Here is a 15,085-nt window from a genome sequence, read left to right on the forward strand (position 1 = left end):
AGGTGATGTCAAATGTAGAGGTGGTGTAACATGTAGAGGTGGTGTAACATGTAGAGGTAATGTAACATGTAGAGGTGATGTAGCATGGTGTAACATGTAGAGGTGGTGTAACATGTAGAGGTGGTGTAACATGGTGTAACATGTAGAGGTGTTGTAACATGGTGTAACATGTAGAGGTGGTGTAACATGTAGAGGTGATGTAACACGGTGTAACATGTAGAGGTGATGTAACATGTGGAGGTGGTGTAACATGATGTAACATGTGGAGGTGGTGTAACATGAAGAGGTGATGTAACATTTAGAAGTGATGTAACATGTAGAGGTGGTGTAACATGTAGAGGTGGTGTAACATGGTGTGACATGTAGAGGTGATGTAACATGTAGAGGTGGTGTAACATGTAGAGGTGGTGTAACATGGTGTAACATGTAGAGGTTATGTAACATGTGGAGGTGGTGTAACATGATGTAACATGTAGAGTTGATGTAACATGTAGAGGTGATGATAAATGTAGAGGTGATGTAACATGTAGAGGTGGTGTAACATGTAGAGGTGGTGTAACATGTAGAGTTGGTGTAAAATGTAGAGGTGGAGTAACATGTAGAGGTGGTGTAACATGTAGAGGTGTTGTAACATGTAGAGGTGGTGTAACATGTAGAGGTGGTGTAACATGTAGAGTTGGTGTAACATGTAGAGGTGGTGTAACATGTAGAGGTGGTGTAACATGGTGTAACACTTAGAGGTGATGTAACATGTAGAGGTGGTGTAACATGTAGAGGTGATGTAACATGTAGAGGTGGTGTAACATGTAGAGGTGATGTAACATGTAGAGGTGATGTCAAATGTAGAGGTGGTGTAACATGTAGAGGTGATGTAACATGTAGAGGTGATGTAGCATGGTGTAACATGTAGAGGTGGTGTAACATGGTGTAACATGTAGAGGTAATGTAACATGTAGAGGTGATGTAACATGGTGTAACATGTAGAGGTGATGTAACATGTAGAGGTGATGTAACATGTATAGGTGATGTAACATGTAGAGGTGATGTCAAATGTAGAGGTGGTGTAACATGTAGAGGTGGTGTAACATGTAGAGGTAATGTAACATGTAGAGGTGATGTAGCATGGTGTAACATGTAGAGGTGGTGTAACATGGTGTAACATGTAGGGGTGTTGTAACATGGTGTAACATGTAGAGGTGGTGTAACATTTAGAGGTGATGTAACACGGTGTAACATGTAGAGGTGATGTAACATGTGGAGGTGGTGTAACATGATGTAACATGTGGAGGTGGTGTAACATGAAGAGGTGATGTAACATTTAGAAGTGATGTAACATGTAGAGGTGGTGTAACATGTAGAGGTGGTGTAACATGGTGTGACATGTAGAGGTGATGTAACATGTAGAGGTGGTGTAACATGTAGAGGTGGTGTAACATGGTGTAACATGTAGAGGTTATGTAACATGTGGAGGTGGTGTAACATGATGTAACATGTAGAGGTGATGTAAGATGGTGTAACATGTAGAGGTGATGTAACATGTAGAGGTGGTGTAACATGTAGAGTTGGTGTAACATGTAGAGGTGGTGTAACATGTAGAGGTGGTGTAACATGTAGAGGTGGTGTAACATGTAGAGGTGGTGTAACATGTAGAGGTGTTGTAACATGTAGAGGTGGTGTAACATGTAGAGGTGGTGTAACATGTAGAGGTGTTGTAACATGTAGAGGTGGTGTAACATGTAGAGGTGGTGTAACATGTAGAGGTGGTGTAACATGTAGAGGTGGTGTAACATGTAGAGTTGGTGTAACATGTAGAGGTGGTGTAACATGTAGAGGTGGTGTAACATGTAGAGGTGGTGTAACATGGTGTAATGTGTAGAGGTGATGTAACATGTGGAGGTGGTGTAACATGGTGTAACGTGTAGAGATGATGTAACATGTAGAGGTGATGTAACATGTAGAGGTGGTGTAACATGGTGTAATGTGTAGAGGTGATGTAACATGTGGAGGTGATGTAACATGTAGAGGTGATGTAACATGTAGAGGTGATGTAACATGTAGAGGTGGTGTAACATGGTGTAATGTGTAGAGGTGATGTAACATGTGGAGGTTATGTAACATGGTGTACCATGTAGAGGTTGTGTAACATGGTGTAACATGTAGAGGTGATGTAACATGTAGAGGTGATGTAACATGTAGAGGTGGTGTAACATGTAGAGGTGGTGTAACATGTAGAGGTGGTGTAACATGTTGGTTGTGATGTAACACGTGGAGGTGGTGTAACATGGTGTAATGTGTAGAGGTGATGTAACATGTAGAGGTGATGTAACATGTAGAGGTGATGTAACATGTAGAGGTGGTGTAACATGGTGTAATGTGTAGAGGTAATGTAACATGTGGAGGTGATATAACATGGTGTAACATGTAGAGGGGGTGTAACATGGTGTAACATGTAGAGGTGATGTAACATGTAGAGGTGGTGTAACATGTAGAGGTGGTGTAACATGTGGGTTGTGATGTAACACGTGGAGGTGGTGTAACATGGTGTAACGTGTAGAGGTGATGTAACATGTAGAGGTGATGATAAATGTAGAGGTGATGTAACATGTAGAGGTGGTGTAACATGTAGAGGTGGTGTAACATGGTGTAACATGTAGAGGTGATGTAACATGTAGAGGTGATGTAACATGTAGAGGTGATGTAGCATGGTGTAACATGTAGAGGTGGTGTAACATGTAGAGGTGGTGTAACATGTAGAGGTGGTGTAACATGTAGAGGTGGTGTAACATGGTGTAACATGTAGAGGTGGTGTAACATTTGGAGGTGGTGTAACATGGTGTAATGTGTTGAGGTGATGTAACATATAAAGTTGATGTAACATGTAGAGGTGATGTAACATGTAGAGGTGATGTAGCATGGTGTAACATGTAGAGGTGTTGTAACATGTAGAGGTGATGTAACATGTGGAGGTAGTGTAACATGTAGAGGTGGTGTAACATGGTGTAACATGTAAAGGTGGTGTAACATGTAGAGGTGATGTAACATGTGGAGGTGGTATAACATGATGTAACATGTGGAGGTGGTGTAACATGAAGAGGTGATGTGACATTTAGAAGTGATGTAACATGTAGAGGTGGTGTAACATGTAGAGGTGGTGTAACATGGTGTGACATGTAGAGGTGATGTAACATGTAGAGGTGATGTAGCATGTAGAGGTGGTGTAACATGTAGAGGTGGTGTAACATGGTGTAACGTGTAGAGGTTATGTAACACGCTGTAACATGTATAGGTGATGTAACATGTGGAGGTGGTGTAACATGTAGAGGTGGTGTAACATGGTGTAACATGTAGAGGTGATGTAACATGTAGAGGTGATGTAGCATGTAGAGGTGGTGTAACATGTAGAGGTGGTGTAACATGTAGAGGTGATGTAACATGTAGATGTGGTGTAACATGTAGAGGTGGTGTAACATGTAGAGGTGATGTAACATGTAGAGGTGATGTAAAATGTAGAGGTGATGTAAAATGTAGAGGTGGTGTGACATGTAGAGGTGGTGTAACATGGTGTAACGTGTAGAGGTGATGTAACATGGTGTAACGTGTAGAGGTGATGTAACATGTAGAGGTGATGTAGCATGTAGAGGTGGTGTAACATGTAGAGGTGGTGTAACATGTAGAGGTGATGTAACATGTAGATGTGGTGTAACATGTAGAGGTGGTGTAACATGTAGAGGTGATGTAACATGTAGAGGTGATGTAAAATGTAGAGGTGATGTAAAATGTAGAGGTGGTGTGACATGTAGAGGTGGTGTAACATGGTGTAACATGTAGAGTTGATGTAACATGTAGAGGTGATGATAAATGTAGAGGTGATGTAACATGTAGAGGTGGTGTAACATGTAGAGGTGGTGTAACATGGTGTAACATGTAGAGGTGATGTAACATGTAGAGGTGATGTAGCATGTAGAGGTGGTGTAACATGTAGAGGTGGTGTAACATGTAGAGGTGATGTAACATGTAGATGTGGTGTAACATGTAGAGGTGGTGTAACATGTAGAGGTGATGTAACATGTAGAGGTGATGTAAAATGTAGAGGTGATGTAAAATGTAGAGGTGGTGTGACATGTAGAGGTGGTGTAACATGGTGTAACGTGTAGAGGTGATGTAACATGGTGTAACGTGTAGAGGTGATGTAACATGTAGAGGTGGTGTAACATGTAGAGGTGTTGTAACATGTAGAGGTGGTGTAACATGGTGTAACATGTAGAGATGGTGTAATATGTAGAGGTGGTGTAACATGTAGAGGTGGTGTAACATGTAGAGGTGATGTAACATGTAGAGTTGATGTAACATGTAGAGGTGGTGTAACATGTAGAGGTGGTGTAACATGGTGTAACATGTAGAGGTGTTGTAACATGGTCTAACATGTAGAGGTGGTGTAACATGTAGAGGTGATGTAACATGTGGAGTTGGTGTAACATGATGTAACATGTGGAGGTGGTGTAACATGAAGAGGTGATGTAACATTTAGAAGTGATGTAACATGTAGAGGTGGTGTAACATGTAGAGGTGGTGTAACATGGTGTGACATGTAGAGGTGATGTAACATGTAGAGGTGATGCAGCAAGTAGAGGTGGTGTAACATGTAGAGGTGGTGTAACATGGTGTAACATGTAGAGGTTATGTAACACGCTGTAACATGTATAGGTGATGTAACATGTGGAGGTGGTGTAACATGATGTAACATGTAGAGTTGATGTAACATGTAGAGGTGATGATAAATGTAGAGGTGATGTAACATGTAGAGGTGGTGTAACATGTAGAGGTGGTGTTACATGGTGGAACATGTAGAGGTGATGTAACATGTAGAGGTGACGTAGCATGTAGAGGTGGTGTAACATGTAGAGGTGGTGTAACATGGTGTAACATGTAGAGGTGGTGTAACATGTAGAGGTGGTGTAACATGTAGAGGTGGTGTAACATGGTGTAACGTGTAGAGGTGTTGATAAATGTAGAGGTGATGTAACATGTAGAGGTAGTGTAACATGTAGAGGTGGTGTAACATGGTGTAACATGTAGAGGTGATGTAACATGTAGAGGTGATGTAACATGTAGAGGTGATGTAGCATGGTGTAACATGTAGAGGTGGTGTAACATGTAGAGGTGGTGTAACATGTAGAGGTGGTGTAACATGATGTAACATGTGGAGGTGGTGTAACATGAAGAGGTGATGTAACATTTAGAAGTGATGTAACATGTAGAGGTGGTGTAACATGTAGAGGTGGTGTAACATGGTGTGACATGTAGAGGTGATGTAACATGTAGAGGTGATGTAGCATGTAGAGGTGGTGTAACATGTAGAGGTGGTGTAACATGGTGTAACATGTAGAGGTTATGTAACACGCTGTAACATGTATAGGTGATGTAACATGTGGAGGTGGTGTAACATGATGTAACATGTAGAGTTGATGTAACATGTAGAGGTGATGATAAATGTAGAGGTGATGTAACATGTAGAGGTGGTGTAACATGTAGAGGTGGTGTAACATGGTGTAACATGTAGAGGTGATGTAACATGTAGAGGTGATGTAGCATGTAGAGGTGGTGTAACATGTAGAGGTGGTGTAACATGTAGAGGTGATGTAACATGTAGATGTGGTGTAACATGTAGAGGTGGTGTAACATGTAGAGGTGATGTAACATGTAGAGGTGATGTAAAATGTAGAGGTGATGTAAAATGTAGAGGTGGTGTGACATGTAGAGGTGGTGTAACATGGTGTAACGTGTAGAGGTGATGTAACATGGTTCAACGTGTAGAGGTGATGTAACATGTAGAGGTGATGTAACATGTAGAGGTGGTGTAACATGTAGAGGTGGTGTAACATGTAGAGGTGTTGTAACATGTAGAGGTGGTGTAACATGGTGTAACATGTAGAGATGGTGTAATATGTAGAGGTGGTGTAACATGTAGAGGTGGTGTAACATGTAGAGGTGATGTAACATGTAGAGTTGATGTAACATGTAGAGGTGGTGTAACATGTAGAGGTGGTGTAACATGGTGTAACATGTAGAGGTGGTGTAACATGTAGAGGTGATGTAACATGTGGAGTTGGTGTAACATGATGTAACATGTGGAGGTGGTGTAACATGTAGAGGTGGTGTAACATGCTGTGACATGTAGAGGTGATGTAACATGTAGAGGTGATGTAGCATGTAGAGGTGGTGTAACATGTAGAGGTGGTGTAACATTGTGTAACATGTAGAGGTTATGTAACACGCTGTAACATGTATAGGTGATGTAACATGTGGAGGTGGTGTAACATGATGTAACATGTAGAGTTGATGTAACATGTAGAGGTGATGATAAATGTAGAGGTGATGTAACATGTAGAGGTGGTGTAACATGTAGAGGTGGTGTTACATGGTGGAACATGTAGAGGTGATGTAACATGTAGAGGTGACGTAGCATGTAGAGGTGGTGTAACATGTAGAGGTGGTGTAACATGGTGTAACATGTAGAGGTGGTGTAACATGTAGAGGTGGTGTAACATGTAGAGGTGGTGTAACATGGTGTAACGTGTAGAGGTGATGTAACATGTAGAGGTGGTGTAACATGTAGAGGTGGTGTAACATGTAGAGGTGGTGTAACATGGTGTAACGTGTAGAGGTGATGTAACATGTAGAGGTGATGTAACATGTAGAGGTGATGTAACATGTAGAGGTGGTGTAACATGTAGAGGTGGTGTAACATGTAGAGGTGGTGTAACATGGTGTAACATGTAGAGTTGATGTAACACAGTGTAACATGTAGAGATGATGTAACATGTAGAGATGGTGTAACATGTAGAGGTGGTGTAACATGTAGAGATGGTGTAATATGTAGAGGTGGTGTAACATGTAGAGGTGGTGTAACATGGTGTAACATGTAGAGGTGATGTAACATGTAGAGTTGATGTAACATGGTGTAACGTGTAGAGGTGATGTAACACGTAGAGGTGATGTAACATGTAGAGGTGGTGTAACATGGTGTAACACGTAGAGGTGGTGTAACACGGTGTAACATGTATTTGTGATGTAACATGTAGAGGTGGTGTAACATGTAGAGGTGGTGTAACATGTAGAGGTGTTGTAACATGTAGAGGTGGTTTAACATGTAGAGGTGGTGTAACATGTAGAGGTGGTGTAACATGTAGAGGTGGTGTAAGATGTAGAGTTGATGTAACACAGTGTAACATGTAGAGGTGATGTAACATGTAGAGATGGTGTAACATGTAGAGGTGGTGTAACATGTAGAGGTGGTGTAACACGGTGTAACATGTATAGGTGATGTAATATGTAGAGGTGGTGTAACATGGTGTAACATGTAGAGGTGATGATAAATGTAGAGGTGGTGTAACATGTAGAGGTGGTGTAACATGGTGTAACATGTAGAGTTGATGTAACACAGTGTAACATGTAGAGGTGATGTAACATGTAGAAATGGTGTAACATGTAGAGGTGGTGTAACATGTAGAGATGGTGTAGCATGTAGAGGTGGTGTAACATGTAGAGGTGGTGTAACATGTAGAGGTGGTGTAACACGGTGTAACATGTATAGGTGATGTAACATGTAGAGGTGGTGTAACATGGTGTAACATGTAGAGGTGGTGTAACATGTAGAGGTGGTGTAACATGTAGAGGTGGTGTAACATGTAGAGGTGGTGTAACATGGTGTAACATGTAGAGGTGGTGTAACATGTAGAGGTGGTGTAACATGTAGAGGTGGTGTAACATGGTGTAACATATAGAGGTGATGTAACATGTAGAGGTGATGTAACATGTAGAGGTGGTGTAACATGTAGAGGTGGTGTAACATGTAGAGGTGAGAAATATTGTGTATCCCCATCCCTAAACCAGCCTTAGGGGAGACAGGGGTATTGCACCAGTCATCCATGGAAGGAAGCAGAAGTGGAAAGAAACCAGGCTATTATTAGCTAAGAAAATATCAAATAACATGATGAATGTTTCATCAAAGCTCTACTAAATGAATGAAAACATTCAGTACAATTAATCCCTGAATTCCCTGGTCCTGTTTGACTGAATGTAACTTAATATACAGGACGGAGCGCATGTAGAATAGTGAGAGCCATACGCCTGCCATATGCCTGCCATACGCCTACCATACACCTACCATACGCCTACCAATACACCTGCCATACGCCTGCCATACGCCTGCCATACGCCTAAACGCCATACGACTGCCATACGCCTACCATACGCTAGCCATACGCCTACCCAGATGGTCATGTGCCGTCTCAATCTTCGCTTTCTCTCAATTCAATTCAATTCAAGGGCTTTATTGGCATGGGAAACATGTGTTAACATTGCCAAAGCAAGTGAGGTAGACAACATACAAAGTGAATATATAAAGTGAAAAACAACAAAAATTAACAGTAAACATTACACATACAGAGGTTTCAAAACAGTAAAGACATTACAAATGTCATATTATATATATATACAGTGTTTTAACAATGTACAAATGGTTAAAGGACACAAGATAAAATAAATAAGCATAAATATGGGTTGTATTTACAATGGTGTGTGTTCTTCACTGGTTGCCCTTTTCTCGTGGCAACAGGTCACAAATCTTGCTGCTGTGATGGCACACTGTGGAATTTCACCCAGTAGATATGGGAGTTTTTCAAAATTGGATTTGTTTTCGAATTCTTTGTGGATCTGTGTAATCTCTCTCCCACGACTCTCTCCTCTTCTATCCTATCATCTCTCCCTTCTGCTAAATCCTTCTCCTTCCTTCCTCTTCGACCCTACTCTCCACCTTTTCTGCATCCTTATGACTCACTCATTGCAAGCTTACAGAACAGGGCTGTGGGCAGCTGAGTGAAAATGGAGGAACAATTATCTTACGGAGGACCTATCATCCTTCAACTCCCTCCTCTCTACCTTCTCTTCCTCTGTATCTGCTGCTAAAGCCAATTTACATCACTCTAAATGTCAAGCGTCTGCCTCTACCCCTAGGAAATGATTTTCCACCTTCTCCAACCTCGTTAATCTTCCACACCTCCCCCTCTCTCCAGATGACTTTGTCAACCACTTTGAAAAGAAGGTTGATGATATCCACTACTCATTCACTCAGCCTATCGAGTCACTGGTCTCAATCACACAGAACTACCTTACGCCTTGACTTCTTTCTCCAGTCTCATGGCTGCCCGCTCGACTCAATCCTCTCCTCCCTTCTCCAGATCATCTCCCATTTCTCACTTCCCTCATCAACTCATCACTGACCACGGGCTGTGTCCCCTCTGTCTTCAAAATGGCCTGATTCGCTCCCCTCCTCAAGAAACCAACACTTGACTCATCAGATGTTAAAAACTATAGACCTGTATCTCTTCTTTCTTTTCTTTCTAAAACACGTGAGCGTGCGATCTCTGATCAACTTTCTCATTATCTCTCTCAGAATGATCTTCTTGAACCTAACAAGTCAGGCTTCAAGACGTATCACTCAACAGAGACTGGTCTTCTCTGTGTCATGGAGGGTCTCCACACTGCCAAAGCTGACTCTCTCTCTCCTCTGTGTCATGGAGGGTCTCCACACTGCCAAAGTTGACTCTCTCTCTCCTCTGTGTCATGGAGGGTCTTCACACTGCCAAAGTTGACTCTCTCTCTCCTCTGTGTCATGGAGGGTCTCCACACTGCCAAAGCTGACTCTCTCTCTCCTCTGTGTCATGGAGGGTCTCCACACTGCCAAAGCTGACTCTCTCTCTCCTCTGTGTCATGGAGGGTCTCCACACTGCCAAAGCTGACTCTCTTTCTCCTCTGTGTCATGGAGGGTCTCCACACTGCCAAAGCTGACTCTCTCTCCTCTGTGTCATGGAGGGTCTCCACACTGCCAAAGCTGACTCTCTCTCCTCTGTGTCATGGAGGGTCTCCACACTGCCAAAGCTGACTCTCTCTCTCCTCTGTGTCATGGAGGATCTCAGCACTGCCAAAGCTGACTCTCTCTACTCTGTTCTCATCCTCCTAGATCTATCCACTGCCTTTGACACTGTGAACCATCAGATCCTCCTCTCCACCCTCTCAGGGCTGGGCATCTCAGGCTCTGCACACTCTTGGATTGTATCCTACCTGGCAGGCCGTTCAGTTCTAGGCCCTCTTCTCTCTATACACCAAGTCACTCGGCTCCGTCATATCCTTACATGGTCTCTCCTATCATTGCTATGCGGATGACACTCAACTACACCCAGGTGGCAACACGCATCTCTGCGTGCCTGACAGATATGTCAACTTGGATGTCGGCCCACAACCTCAAGCTCAACCTCGACAAGATGGAGCTGCTCTTCCCACTGGGGAAGGCCTGCTCAAAGACCTCTCCATCACGGTTGACAACGCCATAGTGTCCTCCTCCCAGAGTGCAAAGAACCTTGGTGTGACCCTGTACAACACCCTGTAGTTCTCTGCAAACATCAAAGCAGTGATTCAGTACTGCAGGTTCATGCTCTACAACAACCTGTCTGGACTACTGCAATTTGCTGTTGGCTGGGCTGCCCCGCCTGTGCCATCAAACCCCTGCAACTTACCCAGAATGCTTCAGCCCGCCTGGTTTTCAACCTTCCCAAGTTCTCTCATGTCACCCCGTTCCTCCATCCACTCGGCTTTCAGTCGAGGCTCGCATCCACTAGAACACCATGGTCCTTACCTACGGAACAGCAAGGGGCCTCTCCCTACCTTCAGGCTCAAACCCTACACCCCAACCCGAGCACTCTGTTCTGCCCCTATGAGAGGGCAGCTCCTGCTCAGCACAGTCCAAGCTCTTCTCTGTCCTGGCACCCCAATGGTGTTACCAGCTTCCCCCTGGTGCTAGGACAGCAGAGTCCCTGCCCCCCCACACTCCCTTTTTAGCTCTGACTCTACTGACAGCTACTTATTGAGGAACAATTTACTTACTATAATTGTGATATGTGGTTGTCCCACCTAGCTATCTTATTATGAATGCACTTACTGCAAACCGCTCTGGATTAGAGAGTCTGCTAAATGACTAACAAGTAAATGTAAAATGTGTAAGTGAGGGAGACATGCTGTTGAGTGGTTGTGCGGCGTTGACCACAGACAGCCAGAGCAGACACTCAGTATGTGACTGACTGGGCAGCCAGAGGGTGAGAGGTGGGTTCAGTATGTGTTTGCATTCCAGCGGGTGAGGTAAACCTCTGGGCCAGTGCCACTCTCCCCGCAGGCCGCATCCGCCCCTGTGTCAATGTGATGGTGGGAATGTAGTGACCCAGTATAAATAGCCAGGGCGAACACAACCTGATAAACAGTTGTCAGATTCCCAAAGTCAATAGAGCATGTGGTCGACTTAACATGCTAAACCATAGCAGGGTAGAGACCACAAACACTCCCGTCACTCAGACCTTTTGTCACAGAAGTTATAGGAAAAATAATATCAATCATGTTTATTTTCTTGTCTTTTATCACTTTATTGAACACACACACACACACAGAGACAGAGAGAGAGAGAGAGAGAGAGAGACAGAGAGAGAGAGAGAGACAGAGAGAGAGGGAGAGACAGAGAGAGAGGGAGAGAGAGAGAGGGAGAGAGTGAGAGACAGAGAGAGACAGAGAGAGAGAGAGAGAGAGAGACAGACAGACAGAGAGAGAGAGACAGAGAGAGAGGGAGAGACCATAACCATATTTATGCTTATTTATTTTATCTTGTGTCCTTTAACCATTTGTACATTGTTGAAACACTGTATATATATATAATATGACATTTGTAATGTCTTTACTGTTTTGAAACCTCTGTATGTGTAATGTTTACTGTTAATTTATTTATTTTTTGTTCACTTTATATATTCACTTTGTATGTTGTCTACTTCACTTGCTTTGGCAATGTTAACACATGTTTCCCATGCCAATAAAGCCCTTGAATTGAATTGAATTGAATTGAATCAGAGAGAGAGAGAGATAGAGAGAGAGAGATAGAGAGAGAGAGAGAGAGAGAGAGAGAGAGAGAGAGAGAGAGAAAACATGAGGGAGAGGGAGAGAACAAGAGAGAGAGACAGAGAGAGAGAGAGACAGAGACAGAGACAGAGAGAGACAGAGAGAGAGAGAGACAGAGAGAGAGAGAGACAGAGAGAGAGGCAATGTCAAAAGGCAGCATAGACATGTGCCAGAGGCGGTTGGTTAGACGGCTTGACCACCCTATGCCACAAATCATTAAAAAAAATGTTTTACCTTCATTTAACTAGGCAAGTCTGTGAACCAATTTTTATTTTACAGTGATGGCCTACCCTGGCTAAACCCTCTCCTAACCCAGACAACGCAGGGCCAATTGTGCGCTGCCCTATGGGACTCCCGATCACAGACAGTTGTGATACAGCCAGGGATCAAACCAGGGTCTGTAGTGACACATCTAGCACTGAGATGCAATGCCTTAGACCGCTGAGCCACTCGGGAGTAATTATCAACAGTGTGATAAAAAAAAGCACTTCACCTTCCCATACTCCCCACAAAAAGCACTTCACCTTCCCATACTCCCCACAAAAAGCACTTCACCTTCCCATACTCCCACAAAAAGCACTTCACCTTCCCATACTCCCCACAAAAAGCACTTCACCTTCCCATACTCCCCACAAAAAGCACTTCACCTTCCCATACTCCCCACAAAAAGCACTTCACCTTCCCATACTCCCACAAAAAGCACTTCACCTTCCCATACTCCCCACAAAAAGCACTTCACCTTCCCATACTCCCCACAAAAAGCACTTCACCTTCCCATACTCCCCACAAAAAGCACTTCACCTTCCCATACTCCCCACAAAAAGCACTTCACCTTCCCATACTCCCCACAAAAAGCACTTCACCTTCCCATACTCCCCACAAAAAGCACTTCACCTTCCCAGACTCCCCACATCATCGAAGTTCCTGTTTGAAGAACGATTTATACACGTTCAACTATCCAAGTAACATAAAACACATCAAGTGCTCCTCAACACATTGCAGAGTTGCTTATCAAGGAAACAGAGTCTGATGCATATGGGGAATGACAGTTTGAGTCGACCTCCCTTCCCTTCTCTTCCTGTCTCGTTAATTCCCTGTGGCTGTTCCTGATAGGCTACAGGGTGTAACACCATCCCATCCCTTCCCTTCTCTTCCCTTCTCTTCCTGTCTCTTTAATTCCCTGTGGCTGTTCCTGCTAGGCTACAGGGTGTAACACCATCCCTTCCCTTCTCTTCCTGTCTCTTTAATTCCCTGTGGCTGTTCCTGCTAGGCTACAGGGTGTAACACCTTCCCTTCCCTTCCCTTCCCTTCTCTTCCTGTCTCTTTAATTCCCTGTGGCTGTTCCTGCTAGGCTACAGGGTGTAACACCATCCCTTCCCTTCCCTTCCCATCCCTTCCCTTCTCTTCCTGTCTCTTTAATTCACTGTGGCTGTTCCTGATAGGCTACAGGGTGTAACACCTTCCCTTCCCTTCCCTTCCTGTCTCTTTAATTCCCTGTGGCTGTTCCTGATAGGCTACAGGGTGTAACACCTTCCCTTCCCTTCCCTTCCCTTCCCTTCCTGTCTCTTTAATTCCCTGTGGCTGTTCCTGATAGGCTACAGGGTGTAACACCTTCCCTTCCCTTCCCTTCCCTTCCCTTCCTGTCTCTTTAATTCCCTGTGGCTGTCCCTGATAGGCTACAGGGTGTAACACCATCCCTTCCCTTCTCTTCCTGTCTCTTTAATTCCCTGTGGCTGTTCCTGATAGGCTACAGGGTGTAACACCATCCCATCCCTTCCCTTCCCTTCCCTTCCCTTCCCTTCCTTTCCCTTCCCTTCCTGTCTCTTTAATTCCCTGTGGCTGTTCCTGCTAGGCTACAGGGTGTAACACCATCCCTCCCTTTCCCCCAGGAACACTGCACCTAGTCAGCAAAAGCTAGCTCCCACGTGTTCATCAGCAAGGAAGCAAAGATAAGTAAAAACAAGAGGAAACTCAACAAGATGCACCTTACCAGAAAATAACTGAAAGCATGAAGCTAAAACAACATGTTCCTTTAAGACAGAAAGAGAGACCGAGAGAGTGACAGGGGGAGAGAGCGACAGAGAGAGAGAGTGACAGGGGGAGAGAGCGACAGAGAGAGAGAGTGACAGGGGGAGAGAGCGACAGAGAGAGAGAGTGACAGGGGGAGAGAGCGACAGAGAGAGAGAGCGAGACAGAGACAGAGAGAGCGAGACAGAGACAGAGAGAGCGAGACAGAGAGAGAGAGAGCGAGACAGAGAGAGAGAGAGCGAGAGAGAGAGAGAGAGAGAGAGAGAGAGAGAGAGAGAGAAAACATGAGGGAGAGGGAGAGAACAAGAGAGAGAGAGGCAGCAAAGTGAAAAGTAGGGCAGGCCACTGTACCTCACACAGCTGCGGGTCCTGAGAGTCTGTCTGTCTGTCGGGGGAGCAGGTGCTGTCCCAGGGTACTGACCCAGTAGAGCTGGAGGAGGAGGGGGCGCTGCACTGAGCTGGACTGGGACGAGCAGGCACACATTACCATGGACTGTTCCCTCCTCTTCTCCTGTCTGTCCTTTTCCTGCTCTGTTTTACTCTTACTCTGCTCCTCTCTCCCTCTCTTTTTCTCTCTCCCTCTCTGACTGACCACGCTCTCAGGCGTACGGAGAATCAAAAACACTAATATAGACAGACACACAGAACAACGAGGAGGAAAAGGGGAGGGGGAGTTAAAAATGAAGAAGAAAAAAAGTCCCTCTAGCCAAAGTTACATCTCTCTCTCTCCCTCTCCCTCTCAGTGTCTCTCCCTCTCCCGCTCCCTGTCTCTTCCTCTCTCCCTCTCTCTCCCTCTCCCTCTCTCCCTGCCTCTCTCTCTCCCTCTCTCTCTCCCTCTCTCTCTCTCGCTCACACGGTCACAGAGTTCTCAGTGAACCAACAGTGGTGTGGTGGCTGAATCAGGACAGCCATCTGTTGAAACATGACTGCCTCTTTGCTTTACTCACTCACTCACAGTGGGAGAGAGAGAGAAGGGAGGGAAGGAGGGATAGAGGGAGGGCAGGGCAGGAGAGGAGGAGGGGAAGGTGAATAGGGATAGAGGGCTGTACTGCCTTCCTGTGCC

The 15,085-nt window shown here is 44.6% G+C and overlaps 1 protein-coding gene across 1 annotated transcript in view; it reads right to left on the reverse strand.

Moving 5' to 3' along the window:
- The window catches only part of LOC139368932 (extracellular sulfatase Sulf-2-like), a 281,121-nt gene extending 266,588 nt beyond the window's left edge, over positions 1–14,533 (reverse strand). Inside the window, exon 1 of the mRNA XM_071108434.1 lies at positions 14,374–14,533. The gene's annotated coding sequence lies outside the window, so the exon portion shown is untranslated. The remainder of the gene's footprint in view (positions 1–14,373) is intronic.
- Positions 14,534–15,085: the final 552 nt, after the last annotated feature.

Source organism: Oncorhynchus clarkii, chromosome 16 (assembly GCF_045791955.1).
Source record: "Oncorhynchus clarkii lewisi isolate Uvic-CL-2024 chromosome 16, UVic_Ocla_1.0, whole genome shotgun sequence".
Classification (NCBI taxonomy): domain Eukaryota; kingdom Metazoa; phylum Chordata; class Actinopteri; order Salmoniformes; family Salmonidae; genus Oncorhynchus; species Oncorhynchus clarkii.